Here is a 25334-nt window from a genome sequence, read left to right as displayed (position 1 = left end):
CCCATAATACAGTACATTTCAATGGCCATTTTGTGTTGTTAAATATGTTCATTTAGCCCTGCCTCACCATCTATCTCACCAACAATTCAGTCACTGAAAAGTAGCAGATCTAGCATTTTTTACAATTCTATTTGAAGTTATAATTTCCCTTTAATATGTGTATCCAGATCCATAAATTTTCTTTTTATTCTCTGAACTTATATTTTCTATAATCTTTAGGCTGTGAAATAGTTTATGAATTTATTTTAAAAAATTAGAATATAGCTAAAATTCAGAAACATTGAGTTTCTAGTCATATCATTATGAAGTCCTTAACATGGAGGCATATTTTGTTTTTCAGAATTGCTTTTTTTCTCCTCTTTAGATCCTTTTCTTTTCATTAAAAAACTACTCTGGGAAGAGGGTTTTTTTTTTTTTTTTTTTTTAGGAAAAGCCACGCTTGACTGATAATGCATTGCTTTGGATGGTGAAACATTATGAAAGTTTAATTTTTAATTAAATCTGAAATACCAATTATAACTGAAAGAGATTTTAACCTGTTTCTTTTCAGACTGCCTGAAGTTACATTTAGAGACTGAAATCACTGCACCTTAAAAACAAAAGATTGAGCTGCACTGTATTCCTGTAAGTCAAAGCTTCCTGTACCTTCTTCTGTGTTTCTGTGACCAACCCAAAAAAGAACAAAAACATTGGTAACATAGTAACCAGACATGAGTAAAAATTTGAATGTCCCCGAAGAAATATATGTTTAAATGGTTTTCTTCTTAAAAAAAAAAAAGTTGTTGGTCTCAATATTCAGTATGTCTTTTTTATCCAACCTAAATTGTGAATCCTTTCTTTTGGCTGGTTTGAATTTCATTAGGGAGGGTGTCACCCACTGTGCATGAGCACAGTGACTTGCACCCTGTCTGGAAAGATTCTTGCATTTTTTTTTTTTTACTAGTCTCACTGAAGGTAAAAGATTTCTATGGAATCAAAGTAGATTTCATTTTCCCCTTTGTGATGTCATTAGAAATTTTTAGCCTTTGTGTCAATGGAAATGGAGAGAAAGAAAGTTCATGATGACATCACAAGATTCTGTTGCCTTGAGGACTTTGGGCAAAACTAAGTAAAATGCATAATTCCCTTGTGTGCGTGTGTTCCCCATTCTGCTACGAAGCAGTCAAAATAGCACATCTTATGTCTTCCCGTGAGCTACAAGGCTGTCTCTCAGAGCCCCATTGTTCCATAAATGCATGTCAGAGTCTACCACAGTCTGGTCTACCCTTATTTAGCTGCTGTTTTGTCAATGTACTTGGAAGAACAATTAACATTTGGGATTTCAACGTCTGAATAACAGGCAGTGAATAGAACCCAAGCATATAAAAGATTCAGACGCCCAGGGTAAGAAAACAGAAGCTTATAGTTGGTGAAGAAAAAAAGAAAAGCATTTTTAATGCTGCACTCAAAGGTTGTGAAATACTACAAGGAAAGTCAATCTGTTTTTATTTTTAATTTTAGATCAAAATGTACATTTTGGTAATAAAATCCAGAAGCTTATGATGTCTTCCTCAGTTTTACAGTTTAATGTATTGCAAGTTCTTTCGCTAAGGAGTCTTAAAACGCTTAACCTTCCGTTGTTGGAATGCCAGATGTGGAGTCTACTGCACCGTGGTTTTTAGAGTGTCACAGCCCCCAACAGAGTACACTAAAGGTGATTCAGACAATTGCTCTCATTTTTCACTCTAGTTCACTGAACTCTTTATTGACTGTAGTTCTTGTGTGTTGACAGTAGGCAGCTCTGGAGTTGCTTATATGTCTGTCTATGGTCTGAATTCCTGCTAAGCTCATTTTTGTTGAGAGATGATTCATGGACAGAGCACTGTCATTGCATCTGGTGAGATGAAGGGGACTTTGGCAGTTTGTGTATGTTGCCCACTGACCACGGTACTTGGCTGGTATGAGTGAATAAATGATGGTTATTGTTAACTCTTGTCATAACTTCAACAGTTCAAAACCATAGACAGTAAGGTCTCTAAGAGCAGGGGCTCTTTCTTACTCATTTTTGTAATTCCTAACCCTTGGCACAAGGTAATCATAAAACAGCCATTATTACTTTAATTAAAAAAACTTTTTAAAAGTCAGAAATGCAGGGTTCATTCTGTCAGAGAATATTTATTATAAACAGGGGTTGAATATGGTTTTTTACAGTCAGGAAGAAGTGATAAAGGAATTTGCCAAAAACAACCTTTCTGCTTATCATATCATACCAGGAATCCAACTCCCAGCCCTTTACCTCATTGACTCTGCACTTCTTTTTCCCAACTAAAGTGAGAATTTCCCATTCATATCATATCCTTTTCACCTATGAAATGGTCTTCAGCAGTTCTCCATTTACGTTGTGTATTTTATATCCCACACACTAGAGTTGACTCCACAGATAAATGTGCCCGATTCCACGGTAGATGATACTTTGTTACCTCAGTTTGTCTTACTGATAGATTTTGTTTCAGGGGAAAAGGACAGTGGTATAACAAATATTGGGTCAAGAGTCCAGGGATTTGGGAAGGAACCATTAGCAGAATGTATCTTTAGTGCATAAAAAGCTAGCACCAGCTTTTTAATCACAGTATTATGTATAATAATAATGTAATCACAGTATTCTTTAGAACTCAGAACCATTTGACACCTTCTAAGTTCTGTTTTCTGGTTTTTTGTTTGTTTGTTTGCTTTGTTTTTTTTTTTTTTTCATACAGTTCTCTCTCCCTCTTCCCCACCATCACTTTTTAAAATTTATTTACAAGAGGGATTCTTTCATTTTTATTAAATGAGCTTCTGGTGATGCAAATTAAGGCTCTCATAAAACTTGGCCTCTGAGGCAATATTAAAATGATGAAATTTAGGCTTAGTGAATTGTACTGTTATCATGTTAAATAACATTTAAGAACATCAAAGAATTTTATAAAAACATTTTATATTTTTTAAGATTAAAAAGATTAGGTGAAAGGAATATAAGAGCAGAGCATCACCAAACATTATAGTGGGAAAGGATGTAAGAAACAAAGTCTAATCACTCCATTTTGAAATAAGTAAATTGAGGCACAGGGTGGGGCACACAGGTTACACAAACCTACTGACCACCATCACGGATCATGCTTAGAGACCTAGAGACGTGGTAGTCGATCTGAATTCCAGTCTGAATTTACAGTCTGAAGCTTCAACCTTTCCTCTGCAGTCAGGGTCTAAGCAGTGTTTCCTAAGGAGCAAATTGCCTTGGGCTCATTTTTTGAGACTTGTTAAACTGTAATTCCCTTCATCAGAATCTAAAATTCATATATAAAAGAGTATCCTGAAGACATTGGCTGTTATCAAAAGAGGGTTTTTTAAATTATTATTTTTCCTGATATCATCCCTTTGGTTGAGCAACAAGTCCTATAGAGGCAAATTTCTTTGGTTGACTTAATATTCTTTATGATGATTTACAAAGCGGACATAAGAACATTAGAAACTTCAGTAATTAATTGGGCTTACAGGCATGATGAAACCAGTAATCTGAACAGAGCCATTGTGACATGGAATTCAAACTTCCCAAGAGAGTACACCATGCATGGTGTCAGAATGTCACTATTGCCAGGGGTCATTCCACCAGAGAAAAGTTTTCCAGTGTCCGAAAAAAAGGAAATAAGCTTTAATATTTTTAAATGAATTATTTGCTCTGGTAATTTGTTCACATTGCTTTCATTGGATTCTGTCATTTACCAATTCAAAGAGGCAACAGTAAGAACTTTTCTATTATTTTACCCAAAGCTAAATTCTGGACACTTTCTAGTTTCTTCCTTTATTTTAACCCATCTAGGCCTTCCTTCTGTCCTCCATGTACTAAAAGTTAGTGGCTAAGTCTTTTTGCCTCAAAGACGGAGAGACAATGTTCTGCCTTTTAAAATTCCATGGAAGCTTTGACATATAGAGAAAAAGGGGGAATCAAGACATGGGGATACCACAGCAGGGTCCTAGATGTGAATGTTCAACAAAGTTCTCTCTTCAAACCTCTTCTCTTTTTTTCTTATAATAATGAATTAATATCCCTTGCCTCCTGTGAACAAAACATTTTACCAAAATATACCGATAAATAACACCTATTTTCTGTTATTAAGGAATTCATACGTTATCTGGGAAAAACACATCTTTCTTATACACAAAATGTTATATGGTATAGCAGAGGAAGTAAATGGTTATCATTTTTTCTAGGCCATAAAGGAATAATGTGATACTAGCAAGAAGCCTATGAAGAGAGAATAATAAATGAAAGTCAAGAGAACATTGAATAGTAGTGATATGATTTCAACATAGAATGCTTGTTGGGTGCTGGGCACGGTGGCTCACGCCTGTAATCCCAACACTTTGGGAGGTGAAGGCAAGTGAATCACGAGGTCAAGAAACGAGACCATTATGACTATTATGGTGAAACCCTGTCTCTACTAAAAATATAAAAATTAGCTGGGCATGGTGGCATGTGCCTGTAGTCCCAGCTACTCGGGAGGCTGAGGCACAAGAATCGCTTGAACCCAGGAGGCAGAGGTTGCAGTGAGCCAAGATCGCCCCACTGCACTCCAGCCTGGCAACAGAGAAAGACTGTAGCTAAAAAAAAAAAAAAAAAAAGCTTGTTGAGGCCAGTGACTAGAGGAGGAATTGGATGAAAACCATAATGTATGGGAGGATCAGTTTTCCAAAGTGTGGGTTACAACCCTTTAATAGGTCATGAAAATTTAAAAGATCACATGTACTAGAATCAAAGGAAAATAAATAAATAAATACACACACACACACACACACACACACACACACACACACACACACACATTTATTTTTATTTTTTATTTTTGAGACAGAGTTTCCCTCTGTCACCAGGCTGGAGTGCAGTGGCATGATCTCGGCTCACTGCAACCTCTACCTCCTGGGTTCAAGCTATTCTCCTGCCTCAGCCTCCTGAGTAGCTGGGATTATAGGTGACTGCCAACACACCTGGCTAATTTTTTGTATTTTTAGTAGAGACGGAGTTTCGCTGTGTTAGCCAAGATGGTCCCACTCCTCTGACCTCGTGATCTGCCCACCTCGGCCTCCCAAAGTGCTCGGGTTACAGGAATGAGCCACCGCACCCAGCCAAAAATAAATATTTTTAAAAGCACATCACATATTTTTAAGATACTAGATGGCAAAAACATGTATTTCTTATGGAGAATTATGCCGCAAAATATAAAAGCAGCTTAAATATGAGCTTTCAAGTATTTAACTCATGTAATCCTAATTAAGGGATAGTATTATTTTCCTCCTTATTTATGGGGAAATAATGGAGTTAAGCAATTTGTCGCAGGTCATACAAAAGGTATAGTAGATACAGGATATGAACACATCTGTCATACTCCACATTCATACTCTTCTCATGATTTGACAGAGCTTCTCAGAGTTACATGACTTCAATTATTTCACTATAGATAATTTAGAAATTTATATCTCCAGTCCTGATATGTCTTCAAAACTTTAGTCCTGTATTTCCAACATCCTTATTTAAATGTTCAACTAGAAATCACACTAATTTCTCTGAGTCAGTATATTAAAACTAAATGTATTCTTCTACTTAAAAATCGTCCTCCTTTCAACTATCCTAATTTTTCTAACTCCTATTCTCTAGGACATCTTTATTCAAAATATATCATTCTTTCCTCCTCTTCCTCCTAGATGTACAGTAAGTGGACAAGTCTTATTTATTCTCTTACTTTGATAACTCTGTTTTAGTCAGGATTTTGTCTTCTCTTGCTTGTAAAAATCTCCCAACTGGAAGAGATGGAGCAGGGAGATCAGCTTATCCTAAACACTGCTGCCCCATTAACTTTCCTGAAACAGGAGCACTACGATTATGTTGCGTTTGTTCAGACAAAACTTTAAATAATTGTATGTACAACAATCCCTAATCAATATTCATGACATCCTAAAATCTAACTCTACTCCCATTTCTTAGTTAATTGTCACCTACCTAGTTGTATGTACTATACACTCAGGCCAAGTTCCCTCACTCATTTTATTCATATTGTTCCAGCATCTGGAATGTCCGTCGTTCAATTTTTCATATGCAAATCCAACCCATCCTACCAAGTTCACTTCTAATGCTATTAAATTCATGAATCCTTCTTTCCTTGACTTGGCCAGAAACAATCCACTCTTCCCTAGCTACCAAATTCACCTAGCACCTGTAGTCGCCCTGCTGACAACTTGATTTTGGACTTGCAGCCTCCAAAACTGTGAGATAATAAAAAGTTAGGGTATTATTTATAAGCCAACAAGTTTCTGGTAACTTGTCACAGCAGCTCTAAGAAACTAATACAGTACTCATCTACACTTTTATTGAGACGTGAATTACTTCCTATATTTTGTAACACTTTATATGTATGCCTTATTCCCTTCCTAGGAAATAAAATTTTAAGGAAATAGTCCATATTTAATTAACATTTCTTAGCCTCACTGAATCTACCACAATATTATCATTGATTCATTATTCAATTATGCTTAATACTAGGATGTGGAAATGATCCCTTAGACCGTCATCTAAAGAGAGATTTATAGTCTCCTAAGGAAATTAGACATGAAATAAATACAAACATAATTGCAACAGTACAAACCGTGGGTCCACGTAAAGTGTTACGTATGCAAGACAACATTCAGTAGGGGAAATCTATTATACTGTCCATTGGGTGTTGAGGACAGAATTCTCAGAGAGTGTTCTTTGAGTTGAGAATTGAAGGACAGAAAATATATCAGCCATTTGAAGAATTTGGGGTAGGGAAGGGAGTATGGGAGGAAAGAAAGCTCCAGATAGAAATTGCATATACAAAATCCTGTATTCAAATGCAAAGCTTTGAATACAGACTTTCTGTATCAAAGAACTAAAAGAACTTCAGAGTAGCCAGAGCAAAGCAGGTGAATAGCTGGAGATGTGGTCAGTGAAATGCCAGATTGAGGAATTTGAATTTTATGTTCAATGCAGTGGGAAAGCACATAGTAGATACACACAAAAATACCAATTGATAACAATTGAAAGAATAAGACAAGACCAAAATTAATTCAAAGGTAGATAATATACACATGCTAATAAAATCCATACATTTATTTTAAATCTTTCCTGAAGATTTACCTCTGAGTTTGAGAAGAGCTTGGACTTCTGAAATTGAGGTCTTATATTTCAAAACATATTTATCACTTTCATAAACAGAGATCTCTGACAGCCTTCTAAGAGAAGGCCAAGTTAATTTTTTTTCCTTTCTAGTTAATAATTATTAAAATTCTGTTGGTTAATGGATTTCTTATTTTTGTTTATTTTTTAAGTACCTATTGTATAATGTAGAGGTGCACACCAAAAATGTGTTTTGTTCCTAGAATGTATTTTTTATCTGTTAAACCTTAATCTCATTTTTAATTTTGGTGTATTTTATCATGTGCAATGACCAGGGACCTGGAGGCATAGAAAATAAATCATCATTATTCTCATTATTACTACCTACAACATTACTGAAATTCTGGATTGAAGAACAATCCAGGCTTTTTTAAAGTATGATGCATTAATAACCTGGTATGCCACTAAGCCAGAATAGAAATATTGGTTTGTTTGCAAAGTGACAGAAATTATCCCCTCTTGCAATTAAAGAAGAAATGCAGTAGAGGGAATGTGGAAATTAAACCATAGAGAAGTAGCTTAAGCTCTAAAGATATGAGGATTTATCTGCTATAGCTCAGTGAAAAGACGCTGGAACCAAAAAATATTATAGTGACAGGGAACCTTAGGAATTATGTATTCTAACCTCTTCATTTTTGGAGACAAACAAAATTCAGGCGTAGAATTTGTATCCAAGTCATAGTTAAATAGTTAATTGCAGGGCTGGTACTGTAATCCCAATGCTCAGGAGCCAAATTACCACAGCCAAACCATCTAATATGTGATCAAAGCCCCTATCATAAACCTTTCAAGGTCTTGGGTAGAAAAAGAAATATTAATTGCAGGAGATGAGTCTATGCACAAACCTTTATTAATAAAAGATCTGAACAATATACATTACAATCCATTTACCTTATATACCAGATACTTTTTTTTAGAGTTGTCTGTAATCCTTGTACCACACTCAGCAACCACCCAGCAAAGTAGGAATCATTTCCATTTTATAATGAAAAAACTGAGCTCCAGAAAGATTAAGTAGCATCTAAAATTGCAAAGCCAGTAAGTGAGGTTTGTATTACTATCAGACCTAACTGATTCAAACTCTGCTATCTCCTGCTTGGTGTTTTTAAATCTGTTGCATTTTGTTACTGCCTGAGCTTGTGTGGTCACAGAAGTCATGAGTTCTCTAATAGCCCAAATGTCTAAAAGACCAAAAAACTTTAGGAGGATAAGAAAAATAGTTACATTTAGCAGATGCCCTCTCACATTTAATTCTCACAGCACTGCCTGTAGATTGATGTCATAATCCTTAGTTCACAGTTTCAGAAATTGAGGCTCAGTGAGATTACATTGCTCTATACATATTAGGGGAAAAAAAGCCTGAGCCTGCATTCATACTCTGATTTATCTGACCGCAAGTGTTCTTCATATTACTCTAACCACATCCGAGTCTATTCTTCTCTTGGATGCTAGTTAATTTTCCATGGTTCACACACCTCATCTGGCAAAGCAGAATTGTAAAACCTGCTGTCACAGACTTCCCGAAAACAGAATGTGTTGGGAGGTTGGCTTTATAATTAAATTATGTCGTCATGGCTGGAATTAAATATTATGTCCTCTATATGTTTCCTCCTTTGAAAAATGGGGAACTGGGAAGATTAGTAAAATATTTAGCATTAAACTTTCATTTCTGCATCATCTTGATTCACTGTGTGCCTGTTCCAAGCACCCTATCATATGCATATAATACTGCCAATAACCTAGGTAATACTGAAAAAACCTTCAAAAAATGAATGAGAAATAAAAAATTATTAGACCAATAAGAAGGAATAATTCCAATGTTTAATAATTGGGATTTGGTTTACATTTTCCTTCTTAAGACTAACTTAATTAAAGCCTTATAGTGTGATCAGAGGTAAAGGCCTATGAAGGTGCCCAGCCTTATTGCAGTTGCAAAAATGTGAAACTTTGGGGCCGGACACAGTGGCTCAGGCCGGGAATCCCAGCACTTTGGGAGGCCGAGAAGGGTGGATCACCAGCCTGACCAACACCATGAAACCCCATCTCTACTAAAAAATACAAAAAACAATCAGCTGGGCATGGTGGCTGGTTCCTGTAATCCCAGCTACTACTGGGGAGGTTGAGGCAGGAAAATCGCTTGAGCTCAGGAGGCTGAGGTTGCAGTGAGCCAAGATCGAGCCATTGCACTTCAGCCTGGGCGACAGAGCAAGACTTCATCTCAAAAAATAAAATAAAATAAAACTTTGAAAATTCAAACATACTTATAAATTTCTAGCACTGTTTTCTAAAGACCACTGAGGACTACAATGAAGTGAATGTCTTGGTAAAACCAGGATAGAGTGGTGGACAGGGGTTGAAACACTGTTGATGATGGGTGCCATTGCAAACATGACCCTGAATTACCTTTCATGTGCACCAATTTTAGGAGTACTGCATGTAAACACCCCCATTTCTGAAGAGGTCATTTTCTATTACTGACACACTCAAACAAGTATTCTAAAACCAGATCTCACTGTAGAATAATAATCTGAGTCTAGGAATGGGATGTGGGGCATCAGTATACATAACAATTTTACAGTAATTAGAAGCAGTGCTATCATTAGGGTTCTCAGTAGTTCTTTTTTCCCCCTACTTCTTGAGCTTTGACTTCTGAGATTATCTGTGAAAGCCCTTAGCAGTCTTCAAGTCTTCTAAAGTAAGCCAGTTAAAAAACATCCTTCCTGCTTAGCAGAAGGGACTTTGTTCTTTGGCTCAACCTTGCTCTTTGCAATATGTCGCTAGTAGCCCTAAATCAGAATGTGCATTAATATATCTTTTGAATTGCTGGGTCTCCTCAGGAGAAAAAAAAATGTTTTCAACAATCTTATAATATTTTGTTAAAAATCCAATTCTGGTTCAATGTTTTGTTCTCAGAGGAATTTTGAATGAAGAAAGCCTTTTTGTAAGAGGAAGGAAGCTTATCTAATCTCTTCAAGACTGATGAGAAGCAATCAGGAGCTTGTGACTCTTTGAAACCGTAAATTTCTAGGGAATTAGCACATGTTTCTCAGGAACAATAAAGAGTGTTACACTTCAACTTGGCTGTAAATGCACCCCTTCATGTATCCCAAAAGGCAGTTTGAAAGCACCATTCTCTGAGTCAACTGGAAAAGGGAGGAGGCCATGCTAAGCTGAGATTCTTTCAGGGGGTCATGAGACACTGAATACAGAATGAAGATCACTCTTCTGATTAGTGTTGAATTCTCAGTTATAACCTTTTATAATAAAATGTCTTCAAAGATGTAGGAAAATAAATTGCCTCAGACAAGAGAGTTACTGAGCATTAGAAGATTTAGATTTTTGACACGGTCTTTTACTTGTTTGCAAATGTACTATCTTGACCATAGAAAATTTTCCTAACCTTTGCTACAATTTCATTGTATTGTTCTTTGCTTACATTACTTGAATATGTTAAGACTTTGTTAGAGAATCAATAAGTGATAGATTATTATTGTTGCCATTGTTACCATCAGTGTCCTCTTCTCTTCTCTAAGTTAGGGTTGGCAGGAACAGCTAGGCACATGGGTTACACATCTAACCCCGCATCTGCTCATCTTCTTGTAGCACTGGAAAGTGTGAGAGGTCTGCCTAGACTCTGGCTGCCCAGTAAGCTAACTTAGACTCATCTCACCTAAAAAAACCTGTCAGTGACATTTTAGTCACAAACCTTTTAGGAAGTAGGAAAACAGTTTGCATGGAAAGCTCTTGTTTTTAAATAAGAACTGATTGTATCAAGCTATCTGAGACTCTAATTGATGACATAATACTGTCTACATTATCATTGCACTTACCACTAGTGAGGCAGCAAGTATAATTGAAAGGAAATAGCGTGGGGTTAGCTGGACACTTGATACGAGTGTTGTCAGTTTTATCTTAAGATCATTTTCCTTATCTGTAGGGGGCACTTTCTCCCATCTTAAAGACATATTATGCAAAGAAGTCAAATAATATATATGAAGTATTAAATATTTAGAGTTCCGTGCAATAAGGCTAGTTTACCAATATAATATATTACAGTAGAAGTATTAGTGGAAATATAAATCACTTTGAGGTCTCAAGAGTAAGGTCCTTTATCTGAGCTCTTAGAGGTTTGTTTTTGAGTTGTCATATAGGGAAGTCTTCTGTTGCTACCAAGTACTAATCATACTTTGGAAACAATGAAGAATTAATTGCTAGTGATATATCACTTTTTTTTAATAGTTGCTTTAAAAGCATTTGTTACTATAAAGTCTCTGAGAAGTTTCTCTCAAATTTAAAAAAAAATCACTGTTATGTCTCCCCTGTTCGTCAGTGACCGTCTGGAGGGCAAAATACTAGGAGTACCTTGCTAATTTTCTTTCTCAGTCACCAAAGCTGGTACCAGATAGGTCTTCAGTGTTATTGAGCATCCTGTGTAAAAATTTAGTAATGCTTTTAGTAAAATTTGTAAAAATGTATATTGATTTCATGAATTTGGCTACATGTATATCATATGATATAGACAGATGATACATCCATGTTGTGAAGATAATGCAGCCATTAAAAAATAATGAATTATATCTATAGGTGTTAACTGAGAAGAATGACCATAATTTTCAGGGTAATGAATATTTATTAGTAAATATGTTCTGTATGTTTATATGAACATGAAGAAAGCTATAGAAAAAAAATTAATACCATATTTTTCATATTGGTTATTTCACAGAGTTGGAAACAAAAAAAGGACTCAAGAAAGATTATCAATTTTTTCTTTAAACAGTTTTTATTGTTTCACTAGTTATAGTGAACAGCTATTTTTTATTTATTTATTTTTTTTTTTTGAGACAGAGTCTTGCTCTGGCGCCAGGCACCAGGCTGGAGTTCAGTGGCGCAATCTCAGCTCACTACAACCTCTGCCTCCCGGTTTCAAGCAATTCTGCCTCAGCCTCCCGCGTACCTGGGACTACAGGCACATGCCACTGCGCCCAGCTAATTTTTGTATTTTAGTAGAGACAGAGTTTCATCATGTTGGCCAGGATGGTCTCAATCTCTTGACCTTGTGAACCGCCCTTCTTGGCCTCCCAAAGTGCTGGAATTACAGGCATGAGACACCGCACCTGGCTTGTACAGCTATTATAGAAGTTTGCAAATTAATAAATGACATTATTTTAAAAACTACTATTTCTCAGAAAAGCAGACTGAGAAAAGTAATCAGCACACAGAAGTTTTAGTTTCATTTGTATTGCCTCAACTTCTGTAGCACAAAAGAAAATGCATACTCTAAGTAGATTGATTCATTAAATCAACAAATATTTCCTGAGCTCTAGTTGGTACAAGTTCTTATTAACAAAAATGTGTGTGTGTGTGTGTGTGTGTATTCACCATGCTTTTGTATATAAAACAACTTAGATGATAAATTACTTCATGTTTCACTTATAAACCTCAGGACAAGTTTTTAAATGGAACAAAATAAACACAATCAAGAGACCTGATGACATTTCCATAACTCTATAGTCTGCTTAAATATTTACCTGTTTATCTTATTCTCACCTCATGACTTCCTCAGACTATTTTCATGGGTTTTGTTCTAGTATAAATTTTATAATAGCAGCCCCTTATAATCTAGATATTAATTATCCTTGTAACTGATGCCTCTTCTACTCCTAACTCTAAAAGAATACTTAATCTTTTCTAGCTTGAGTGGATCTTTTGCTATTTATAATTCTAAATTTCTCTTCCCTTCATCTCAGTATGCCCCAGGCCCTAACTGCCTTTTAAAATTACCTTCAGTTGTTTACTCTTAGCTCCCCCAACTCAGGATCATTTTATCTCAGAGGTTCCTAATTCTAGCTGCATATTAAAACATATAAAGTTTCTTTAAAATATTAGTGCATTGGACCCACCCAGATGTTCTGCTTTGGTTGGTAGGAGATGGAGTCTAGTTGCATGCTAACCTTTTATCGGAACCCAACTCCTATTTTATCTTAAAATTTTCAATTCAGTGAAATCAAATTTAACATGCTGCTTCACATTAGAAAACCATTTTTCTTGATAATAACTACTTCCCTAACCAGACAATAATAAAGCTTTAACATTATACATAATACGGCTCTATGTATCATCACACAGACATGCATGTGACATGCATAAAAACACACATGTTAAGCTAGTGACCAAATTTGAACACATTAGTTGATAAATATACAATTGCTCTTTAGATCCTATGCATGAAAATAATTAATTAGATCTTGTGACCAAACATAAAAAGTAATCTGATATGGTTTGGCTGTGTCCCTACCCAAATCTCCTCTTGAATTATAGCTCCCATAATCTTTATGTGTTGTGTGAGGGACCCACTGGGAGGTGTTGAATCATGAGGGTGGGTTTTTCCTGTGCTGTTCCCGTGATAGGGAATAAGTCTCATAAGATCTGATGATTTTATAAAGGGCAGCTCCCCATCCACACTCTCTTGCCTGCTTCCATGTAAGACATGCCTTTGCTCCTCCTTCACCTTCTGCCATGATTGTAAGGCCTTACCAGCCATGTGGAATTGTGAGTCCATTAAACCTCTTTTTAAAATAATTACACAGTCTTGGATACATCTTTATTAGCAGTGTGACAGCAAACTGATACAGCCTGTTTAAACCTAACTATTGTAAATGAAATGTCCTATTTTCCTAAAGGGTATCAGAATATGACTTGAGTCTGACTAGTGAGGAAAAAACTGGTGACTGACAATGACATCAAAAGGAACAAACAATTGATAGCCAAAAGGTGAAAACAATCCAAATGTCCACCAGTGGACAAATGGATTAACAAAATGTGATCCATACATACCATGGAATATTATTCATCCTTAAAAATAAAACAAATTCTGACATACACTACAGCATGGATAAAACCTTAATACATTATGCTAAGTAAGTACCTAGGATAATCAAATTCCAAGAGACAGAAAGTAGAATAGAGGTTACCAGGAGATAGGAGGGAGGGGAAATGGGATTATTATTTAATGGTTACAGAGTTTCAATGTGGAAAAGTTTAATTGTTTTAGAGAAGGATGGTTGTGATACGTGCATAACCCTGTGAGTATACATAACGCCACTGAACTATACACTTAAAAATCTTTAAATTGGTAAATTTTTAATATATATTTTATCACAATATAAAAATGTACCTTTGAAAACTTTAAAAATATCAGTGAAAATAGATTGCAGTTACAGGGTTTAGAAGAACTATGTAGTCTGTTCACAGAATCATTAGAGTTTTATGAAATATGGTAATTTATTAGCTTAAGTAACAGTCTTTACCTTGCTGTCATACTTACAAAATTCAAATACTGGTATTATCCTTGATTCACTGGCAGTAATGACTGTAATAAACTATTAGAGACTGTATTTTAAACAAGCTGAGAATTATTTTTAAATTTGTAGTTATGTTAGACATTCTCATTTTGGTCAACTAATTGCAGAGGCAGACTGCAGGTTTCTTTTTCATCAACAATGTTATCTCTTACCAAATTATCTTCTTGGTAGGAGAAGCCATGTCTTTATTTGAGCCTGTATTTTCCTATAATTCAATATGTAATCAGTTGTTCCCTTTTTTTCCTCTGAAAATGTTGAACTTTAAAATTTTAATGACGTTAGTAAATTTCTTGGCATACAGTTCTATGAATTTTAACAGATACATAGATTTATGTAACAAGCACCACCACCACTATCAGAATATGAAAGAGTTCATCACCTCAAAGAACTTCTCCCTGCTATTACTTTATCCCTCCTTCCACCACTAACTCTTGGCAACCATGGATCTCCTCTTTATCATCATAGTTTTGTCTTTCTGAGAGTTGTCACATAAATGGAGTTATGTAGTATATGGCCTTTTAAGACTGGCTTCTTTCACTCATCATGATGCATTAAGACTCATTCATGCCTTTGTATGTTTAGCTCATGCCTGCAATTCTAGCACTTTGGGAGGCCAAGGGAGGAGGATTGCTTGAGCCCAGGAATTCGAGACCAGCCTGGGCAACATAGAGAGACCCTATCTCTAAAAAAAAAAATTCTTTTAATTAGCTAGGCATGGTGACTTGCACCTGTGGTTCCAGCTGCTTGGGAGGCTGAGGCAGGAGGATCACTTCAGCCTCAGAGGTTGAGACTGCAGTGAATCATGATCATGCCACTGCACTTTAGCCTGAGCAATAGAATGAGACCATGTCTTAAAAAAAATAAAATAAAATACTCCTTTATATCATTACATGTTTCAATGATTTCTTTTTTATTTCTAAGTAATGTTCTTTTGTATGAATATACAGAAGATCATTTACCATTAATTCACTGAAAGACATTTGGATAATTTCCAGTTTTGCATAAGACTTTCAGTAGCTCCATATCCTTGTCAATACTTGATATTGTTGGTATTTTTTATTCTAGTCATTATAATAACTGTATAATGGAAATACATTTTTTTCTTTTAGCCACATTTTTTTCTTCAAGTTATAGAAGATAATGTGATTCTAGGGCCATAATCTTTTCTTATTCTCCTTTTTAGTACATTCTATTTCTATGTACTATTTTCCACAGGAAAAAGATCTATTATTATTATATTTCTGATATTATTTTCCCCCACCCCTCTTGGAAATGCTATTTTTCCCTATGACAGTATGTTAATTCAATTTTTTAGTTTTTCTAAAATTTCTTTCTTGTATGATTTCACTTTTATGGGGAATCTTTTTTAAAAGTAGATTTCAGAAAAGTAGAGAATAAAATTGTGGTTGCCAAGGGCTAGTGACAGGGGTATCAGGGGAAGTTGGTCAAGGAGTAGAGACTTTCAGTTATAAGATGAGTAAGTTATGGTGATCAAATATACAGCATAGCGATTATAGTTAATAATACTGAATTGCATTTATTAAACTTAATCAGAGTATAAGATCTTAAGTGTTCTAAACACACACACACACACACACACAATGGTAACTATATGAGGTGACGGATATGTTATCTTGACTGTGGTAATGTGTATTTGATAACCAGCACATTGTACATGTCAAATATGTAAGATTTTTATTTGTCAGTTTTACCTCAATAAAACTAGGAAAAAATACTGAAAGCTACCCCAAAACACAAAGTAAAATATAATAATAATAAATCACAGTCAGTTCTACCATTTAAAAAATAATTTTTAACTAGAAGTGAAAAAACTTCCCTCTGTCCCTAAAGTCTTCTTCTGTCACTCCCTAAGGAAACCACTGATAACATTCAACACCTGATGTGCTAATCTCAAATAATTTTATTTCAGCTACCACAATCTTAATATAATTTGTCTCTACATTAGAAGTACAAAGAGAACTGTAATTTAATATATTGAAGATTGTCCTTTCCTGTTGTATTATGTATTTTTCATCTAACTGGCCGGGATACAGCAAGTTTTCTCTCCGGTTATATAATTGCCTACATAGCATGACATCTCTGATTTTGCCTCTTGACCCACAAAGCCTAAAATATTTATGATTTTGCCCTTTATGGAAAAGTTTGGCCAAATCCTTAATTCAGCTGAAGGATTTAAAGCCCAGAAAAGTTAGATGATGTTCCCAAGGTATGGGTTAAATCCCTTTTTTGTCTTTTAGGATCAGACTATTCTAATATTGTATGGATTCTGGAGTATGTCTAGTTTGAACCCTATGTCCACCTGTTACTACCCTGTTGATCTACAGCAAATTACTTCCCTTTACCACAGTTTCCTTATTTATAATATAGCATTGTTGTGAGCATTAAATGAGATAACATATGTGAAATAATTACAGTGTGCTTTGCACATAGTACTCCAGTAACTGTTTGCTATTGTTATAATTAGTGTCAATGAGTTGAATTCATAGGCTGTCCTAAAGAGAACAGATAAATGTTCACATCTGACCCAGTCTCATTTTATTATAATAGGAGCGATGTTATCTCATCTGTGATTTGAGGAAAACTTGGCGTTTATTCACATTCTCATTTTTGTAGTATGGTTTATGCATCCTTCTTTACAATAGCTTTACAAGTTAATAGAAATTATGAACTTCTAAAATACATGCATAATTTATAATATTGATTGACTTAAACATAGAGCACTCAAGTGATAGCCACATAGCACACCTTTCCTGAAACCAGCAGATGACAGTAAAAATTCTTTGTTCTCTCATGCTGTGTATCTTGAGGATATTTTCACTATATTTAAGACTACTTGAACTGATTACATTTCTTTTATGATTGGGTAGTGGGTCAGTGGATGGGTTTTTAAAAATCTTATTTAATTGTGTTTTGTGCAATGGTGAGGTGTTATATTTTTGTTCACTCTTTTCTGTTATTCACATAAAACATTACTTGCCCAGTTTATTGTTTCTGTTCATCTACTGCTTAGACTACAAAGCCATGATGCTGAGCTAGATGAAATCCAGTTAGATAAATGCAGTATATATTGGATCATTTAGTATTTACTCTGTTAGTCCTCTTGCCAGTAGCAACTCCAGTTAACCACATTCTTTATGGAAACAAGCAAACAAAAAAGTCTTATTCCTCCAAAAGAGTTAAAATGAAGGAGGAGAGCATATTTTTTGCTTTAAAAAATCTAGAATTTTGGATTCTAAAGAAAACCCATTGTGTGGTTTTTCTAAAGAAAACTTCTAAAGAAAAAAACTCGTTATGGGCTGTAGGTTATACCTTGAATTTAAGAACCACAATGAAAAGACCAACTTTAACTTGGCCTCATTAAAATGCTAAGAATTGGTATTGCCTATGATTGCTTCCACCGTGACTCCTATGTGGTTTTTGTTCAATATACTGGTCCAAACAAGATTTTACTCTTCTCAACCCTGTAGATCTAATCTCATAAAAGAAAGCATATTTTTTTTCTGTTTCAAACATCATCATCATCTTCCTGAGTTTGCTGTCATTTATAATAAAAGATATATCTTAACGGAAAAGAAACACTGGAGTAGGAAAAACGCTGCCATGTTTAGTGTTAAGGAAATTAAGAAAATAAATTGATTTGTGCTTCATGCATCCATAATTAAATAGGTAGTTCAAGAGGCAAGATTTTGAATAGCAAATAGTATAAGTAAGACCCAGATGTGGCAATGTACTCTGTAGGTAAACAAGAAGAAATTCAAGGTCAATAAAAACCACCAGCACTTTATATTTATCCAAATATAGCTCTGCCATATTTCTGTAATTAGTTTAAGTATAAATTGCTTATAATTACATATTTCATAACATCTAGTACTTTACCTAACATAATATTTATCACATACAGTTATTAATTTAATTATATGAGCCTACTTCTTGTGCAGAGACTTTATTCTGTCTTGACCGCTATGGTGTCCAATGTACTCAGCACAATTCAGAATTTGATATTCAGTAAATTATCACATCATATTGAAAGAGTGAATGGATGAATGAATATTCATGAATAAATGAATTTTTTAAAGGATATTATTATTATTTTATTTATTGGGCTGATTGCCATACAGGGATATATGCATCAACTAACAGCCAACTTTTCAAGTATTTTAGGAAATAGGATTACCTTTAATGTTTATGTCACCTATTCGCAGAACTTTCCACTTATCTCTGCATATCAGCCAATTTCTGCATTAAAAATATAAGCTCTATTTTCACAGATTTAGGTTCAGTATTTGCATCAAGAACCTGCTCAGACATTACCTTCTCTACTAAAATCACCTTAATTCCACCATCTATAATTAATTGCTTAATCTCTCATCTCCAACAACACATTACCTAGAACTCTTTTCATTGAAATTATTTTCAGACTTTTTTCATGATTTATTAGGCAGACTAAATTTGCACCCAACGTTGCACTTAGTTACTCAAATATTCATGCATTTTTTAAAAAGAAAGTTATGGTTAAGGGAAAAAAATCTTTATACATGTATAAACTTCAAAAATATTTTATGCTCTCTTAGAGCATTTATCCCCAGCACAGAGATCAGAGGTCCATTGTCAGTATAATAATAGCCAGTTACCTCCACCTCAACATGACCCTCCATTGGACAGAAACTGTGAGTCTTAGCTGTCACTTAAAATCATTAGCCTCCCCTGTGGTAGTAGTTGTTATTAATTAATTAAGTCATTCATTCCATAAATATACCACTGAGCAACTACTGAGCAAAAGTGAGTGGGACAATTTTTGTCTTCAAGTAGATGACCATATAATAACAAAAATGTATATATAAACAAACGATTATATAGCAGCAGGTTAAATGCTTTGAGACATGCATAAGATACTGTGGGAGCATGGAGGTGGGGCATTTGCTTGCTCAAGAGTTAGCACCTCCATTTTCCTTTGTGAGTGCCTTCATGTTCTCCACATCAGAAGATATATGCATGCTGCTAAGCCTCTTCTGCTCCCCCAGTTTCTCCTTTGCCTAGTGTATTAGTCTGTTCTCACAATAAAGACATGTGCAACACTGGGTAATTTATAAAGAAAAAGAGGCTTAATGGAAGCACAGTTCCATGTGGCTGGGGAGGCCTCCCAATCATGGCAGAAGGTGAAAGGCACATCTTACATGGCAGCAGGGAAGAGAGAATGAAAGAGCCAAGCAAAAGGGCAAACCCCTTATAAAATCATCAGATCTAGTGAGACTTATTCACTACCATGAGAACAGTATGAGGGAAGCTGCCCCCATGATTCAGTTTTCTCCCATGGGGTCCCTCTCACAACATGTGGGAATTATGGGAGCTACAGTTCAAGGTGAGATTTGGGTGGGGACACAGCTAAACCATTTCATCTTGTAAGAGTCACTTTTCAGTTACCTTAAGCCAGAGATGGATATAACATTTTATATTATTCCTCTTAAAAGGATGAGAATCCCTTGTCTCAAACACATCTAAACAAACCAAACTAAAGCCTTTCCTCATACGATTACATTAATGCTACTGAAATAAAATATTGGTATGAATTAAGTTAGGCAGCCATTTGAAAGACAAAATGCCTTAACAAGTCCCATTAATGAGAAACACCTTATCTCTCCCCTGCAAAATGTTTAATAGGCTTGTACATATTAGAAGTAACAGCTAACATTTATTAATTACTATGTGCCAGTCCATGTCTAAAAGATTTATATGTAAAGTTATGGCATTTCATCCTCACAACAATTCTTGTAAATAGTCACTACTGTTATCCTAATTTTACTGGTGAGGAAAATGAGGCACAGAGATAAAAAATTTGCCCAAGGTCAAGGATGAAAAAAAATCAAGATTCAGTCCCAGGGAGTCTGATTCCACAGCCTACATTAAAAAACAAAAATGAGTTTTTATTTTTTGTGAGTGCGTATTAGGTATATATATACACACCATATATATATATATATATATATATATATATATAATCTTAGTATCAAGTCTTCAAACTAAAATTTGCCTTTATATGACTCTTAAAAATGTTTATGTTTTTTCTGTTTCTGTAGAATAATATTTATTTTAAAATAGAGTTTAACAATGGTTGTTATGTTTCCTTCAACTTGCATATGCTGGGGAAGTGAGAGGTAATATACAGTATAAATGAATGAACAGTTAATATGTTAGTAATACAGAATATGTTTGTTTATTTATGGTAAGTCATGTGATTCCCTAGAGGTAAATCTGTCTAAATTGTTTATATGTTTATAATCTAAGTGATTCTTTAAAAAATGGATGCTACCAACTTCGTACTATTTAAGCTAGTCTCCAGCAATGACATGGATGTCTATTAGAGAATGCATCTCTGCTTAGTGCTCTGCACCAATAAAAAAGTTTTTCTGTTTTTCCTCCCACTTCACCAACTTTCTGCTGTTCTTTTTCTCCTTTTCTCTTCATATAACAACAATTTTGTCTCAATGAAAAACTTAAAGTAGGCTTAATTAAAACACTCACATATTGTGTCTTCACCTGTAAAATGAAGGATTGTATTATATGATCATAAAAGTCCCTGTGGGAAGACCCCATGATCTACATGTTTGATGGAGATACCATTTTATTAAGAAAAAAAAATTATACAGTAATCTGTAACCAAGACACACATCATGACAGTCATTGAAATAGAACATTTTTATTCAGGATTTACAGTCTGGTTCCATTCATTACAGATTTTTTTTTAATTCACTAAACTACTTCAAAGAAAAAAATTAACTTCATAGTTTTTGTGTATGTAATTTGCCTGTGTAGAGGGGACTGTATAAATCTACCCACTTAAAGACCTAAGTGTATAATCAAGGGGTGTTTATTGGAATATGTATATTAAGTAACTGATAATGTGGGATTTTGCTTAATTTATATCTTAGAAACATTATGACTAAGAAACTAGAGACAAGTCCTTATTAATTTGTAAGATACCTAAGTACATCTAATATCTTTCCAAATGTCCTTGACTCTTGATTTTAAAGTCCCATTTATCTCAACCATTTCTCTGTCACAGCAAACTTTATCATTCTATATCCATCCTCCTATATTTGTTGTAGCAGATTCAGGATCATAATTTGTGCCAAAAGGCTAAAACGGTTAAGGTATTTTAAAAATTATTAGGATTTTAAAAAACTATTTTATATTTTATCTCTATAGCACTCAATAATTTCTCACAAAGGTTACAAACTGAAATGAACTAATCTGCACTGATCCTGGCCACCCATTCTCCTGTTCAGTAAGTTCTATGTCAATTAGTTACTACTTAAGTTCTTACCAGGTGTGATAGAACTAAGAGAAGATAGTAACAGGAAAAGCATGTTCTCAACCCTCTAGGAACTCAGAAATAGATAAGATAGTGATAAATGGTGAGATATAGGTGAGATCCTGATGAATGTTAACAATTGACTCTTTGGTTGTTGGAAGGGTTCATAAACAAGTAAAGAATACCTATACTTATATGGCACTATGAAAATCTACATAGATGTTTTAATAGAAAAGATATGCATCCTGTCCTTCTAAAGATAAGTTAGGTGTACATAGTATTAAAGCAAATAAAATAAAGAGACAAGGAGAGTATGAAGGTGGAATTCATATCGATTGCTCAGCACCTCAAATAGTGGAACTCAATGGCCTCTGAAGTCTGGAGATTTGAACTGCCATGGGTCCCTCTGGTAGTATTAGGAAACTGAAAAGGCAACACATTGAGATTTTAATTTTTCATGGTTCTTTCAAATGAAGGTGTATGGGGATAACTATTAGAATTTCTTTAGCCTCCTGGTACTTCAAATGCCTTGCGATATCTTTCTTTCGGTACAGTAGTTGTGTTAACCATCAGTTAATTTTTTTAATTTTATTAAAAAATGGAGTGTACTTCCTGTTTTTAAACCTACTGCCAAATGAATGCTCTGTGTTAATATGAAAGTAGCAAAAAATAAATGACTATGACCATCTTTGACATGTTCTGTCACTGGACTATTTTCTCCAAAAGAGGGATTCTATCTCTAGTAGCTTTTCAAAGGTACTAGAGAGCTGGGCGCGCTGGCTCACATCTGTAATCCCAGCACTTTGGGAGGCCGAGGCGGGTGGATCACGAGGTCAAGAGATTGAGACCATCCTGGTCAATATGGTGAAACCCCGGCTCTATTAAAAATACAAAAAATTATCTGGGCATGGTGGCGCGTGCCTGTAATCCCAGCTACACAGGAGGCTGAGGCAGGAGAATTGCCTGAACCCAGGAGGCAGAGGTTGCGGTGAGCCGAGATCATGCCATTGCACTCCAGCCTGGGTACCAAGAGCGAAACTCCGTCTCAAAAAAAGAAAAAAAACAGGTCCCTAGATCAAAGGTACTAGAGAATACAGCCAGCATTTCTACTTGATTTTCTCAGTTCTTCTCATTTGCTGATTGATCTAGAATCTCTTTAAACTTTCCATAACTTTATTTCTCCATTTTTATCAGTGGTCTACATCTGCTAGTGGTGATTGTGAAGATTAATAGTTTGATTGTTGAAAAGCCAAATAGCTAAGAAGAATCATGGAGTTCAGGTGTATTTTTTAGTTTTTTATCAATAATGCAGCTGCCAAGTGTTATTAATGATGAACTAGAAAAAGGGATAAACTGGGTTGTTTGGTCACAGTAATTTTGCTATTGGACTTTTCCAGATTTAAGTTATTGTTTTGTGTTTGTGTATTTTTTTTTAATTTGTTTTGTTTTGAGACGGAGTTTTGCTCTTGTTGCCCAGGATGGAGTGCAGTGGCACGATCTTGGCTCACTGCAACCGACACCTCCGAGGTTCAAGTGATTCTTCTGCCTCAGCCTCCCGAGTAACTGAGATTACAGGCATGAGCAACCACACCCAGCTATTTTTATTTTTAATAGAAATGGGGTTTCACCATGTTGATCAGGCTGGTCTGGAACTCCTGACCTCAAGTAATCCACCCACCTCCCAAAGTGCTGGGATTACAGGCATGAGCCACTGTACCTAGCCAAGTTATTGTTTTAGTATATCTATTTAAGTAATCTTGGGTTTAGGTACCAAATTATCTTTCATACCTAAATAGATTTTAAAATAGATTTTACTTTGAATAGCTAAAGGAAAGTTACCTCAAGTGAATATAGAGGAACTTCATTTTTATAAAATAGTATATATGTGCCAAATCAAATGTCACTAAAGTTAATGATACTGATAATTGATTTAGGGGAAAAATGGCTGGTAATACATTATATGTAAACATTAATTTAAATGGAAAATATGATATATTTGTCCTACTTCATAAAAAATGCAAACCAGCATTAGAAATTTAGAACATTTACATTCATAATCTGTTTAATCTTCTGTTGAATGCCCTTGTGCACTCTCTTTGCCCTGTCTATTTTAGTTACCTACTTTCTGTAGATTATAAGTGCCCTTAATAATTCAAATATCTCCAGAGAGAATTTTGTCATCAAGGATTGGCACCCTGTTTTCCACTGTGCCTTCAACCTGAGACTTTGGTGATTTCACAAATGCTCTGAACAATGGAGTTTTGAAATAGTTACTGTCTGTATTAGTTTCCTGTGGCTGCTATAACAAACTACTAAAGCCTGGTGTTAAAACATCAGAAATCTATTCTGTCAGAGTTCTGGAAGCCAAAAGTTCAAAATCATTATCACTGGGCCAAAGCAAGATGTCAGCAGGGCTGCATTCCTTCTGGATGCTCTAGGGGAGAATCCTTTTCTTTGCCTTTTCCAGCTTTTGCTGACCACCACCATTTTTTGGCTTGTGGCCACATTGCTACAATCGCAGCTTCTGTGGTCACATTAACTTCGCTTCTTCTGTCTATATGGAATCTTCCTCTTACAAGGATACATAGAATTGTAGTTAGGGTCCATCTAGATAATCCAGGATAAGCTCCATATGTCAAAATACTTAATTACATCTGCAAAGTCTTTTTTGTCATTTGAATTAATATTCAGACTTCAAGAGTTAGAAATGGACAGATTTTGAGATGCCATTATTCAGCCCACCGCACCGTCTTTACCTTTGTACCTGCTCTCCATTTCTCCCTTATTCTCCCCTCTCCTTTCTGCTAGCACTGCCAGCCAGGCCGAGAACAAACAACAGATGTCCAAAGGCTTCACTTTCCTGTCCACATTTTGTACTTTAGGTTAAAAAAAAAAAAAAAAAAAAAAAAAAAAAAAAAAAAAAAAAAAAACTGGAGGAGTAACATGGCAGATCCAGGCATCAAGACTTCACAGGGTTGGAGAAAACGGTCTTTGATCAATGGTCTGCAGATTTGTAGATTTTACATAATTTCCATCCTAATCCTAAAGACACTCTACCTGAACAGACCCAGTTCTGCTTTCCTCAGTGTTAACCTTCCTCCATCATTGTGCCTAAGGCAAGAAGAACCCAATGGCTCAATCACATGTCAACTCCCTGTCACACTCCATTCTGGAAAACCGTGTACCATAGCAGTGGGTCTTGAGTATTTATTCTTATACTACATAATGAAGAGGGACATTGCAGAAAGGTGGCTGTGGGGAAAACATCTGGAAGAAATAAATTTCCTAGGATCAAAGGGCTCCGTGTGCAGCCCAGAGGGTCCTCAGGGTGCTCCTCAGAGCAAACAAACAGTTCTCTTGATGAGTCACTGCAATTTTTTTCGGCCAAAAGCCCACATATGTTGCAAGATCTCAAGGAAAAGAGGTGGAGTAAGGAGAA

General features: G+C 35.3%; 1 protein-coding gene across 34 annotated transcripts in view; it reads left to right on the top strand.

The window, feature by feature from the left end:
* The window catches only part of ZBTB20 (zinc finger and BTB domain containing 20), an 812433-nt gene that overhangs the window by 330555 nt on the left and 456544 nt on the right, over positions 1-25334 (top strand). For all 34 annotated transcript variants that reach the window (XR_005202621.1, XR_005202622.1, XM_037743875.1 and 31 more), the window contains one exon: positions 551-624. The gene's annotated coding sequence lies outside the window, so the exon portion shown is untranslated. The remainder of the gene's footprint in view (positions 1-550; positions 625-25334) is intronic.

This window comes from Cebus imitator, unplaced genomic scaffold, assembly GCF_001604975.1.
Source record: "Cebus imitator isolate Cc_AM_T3 unplaced genomic scaffold, Cebus_imitator-1.0 Scaffold157, whole genome shotgun sequence".
Lineage (NCBI taxonomy): Eukaryota > Metazoa > Chordata > Mammalia > Primates > Cebidae > Cebus > Cebus imitator.
Note: the sequence above shows the minus strand (reverse complement) of the source record. Positions and strands in the feature narration are given on the sequence as shown.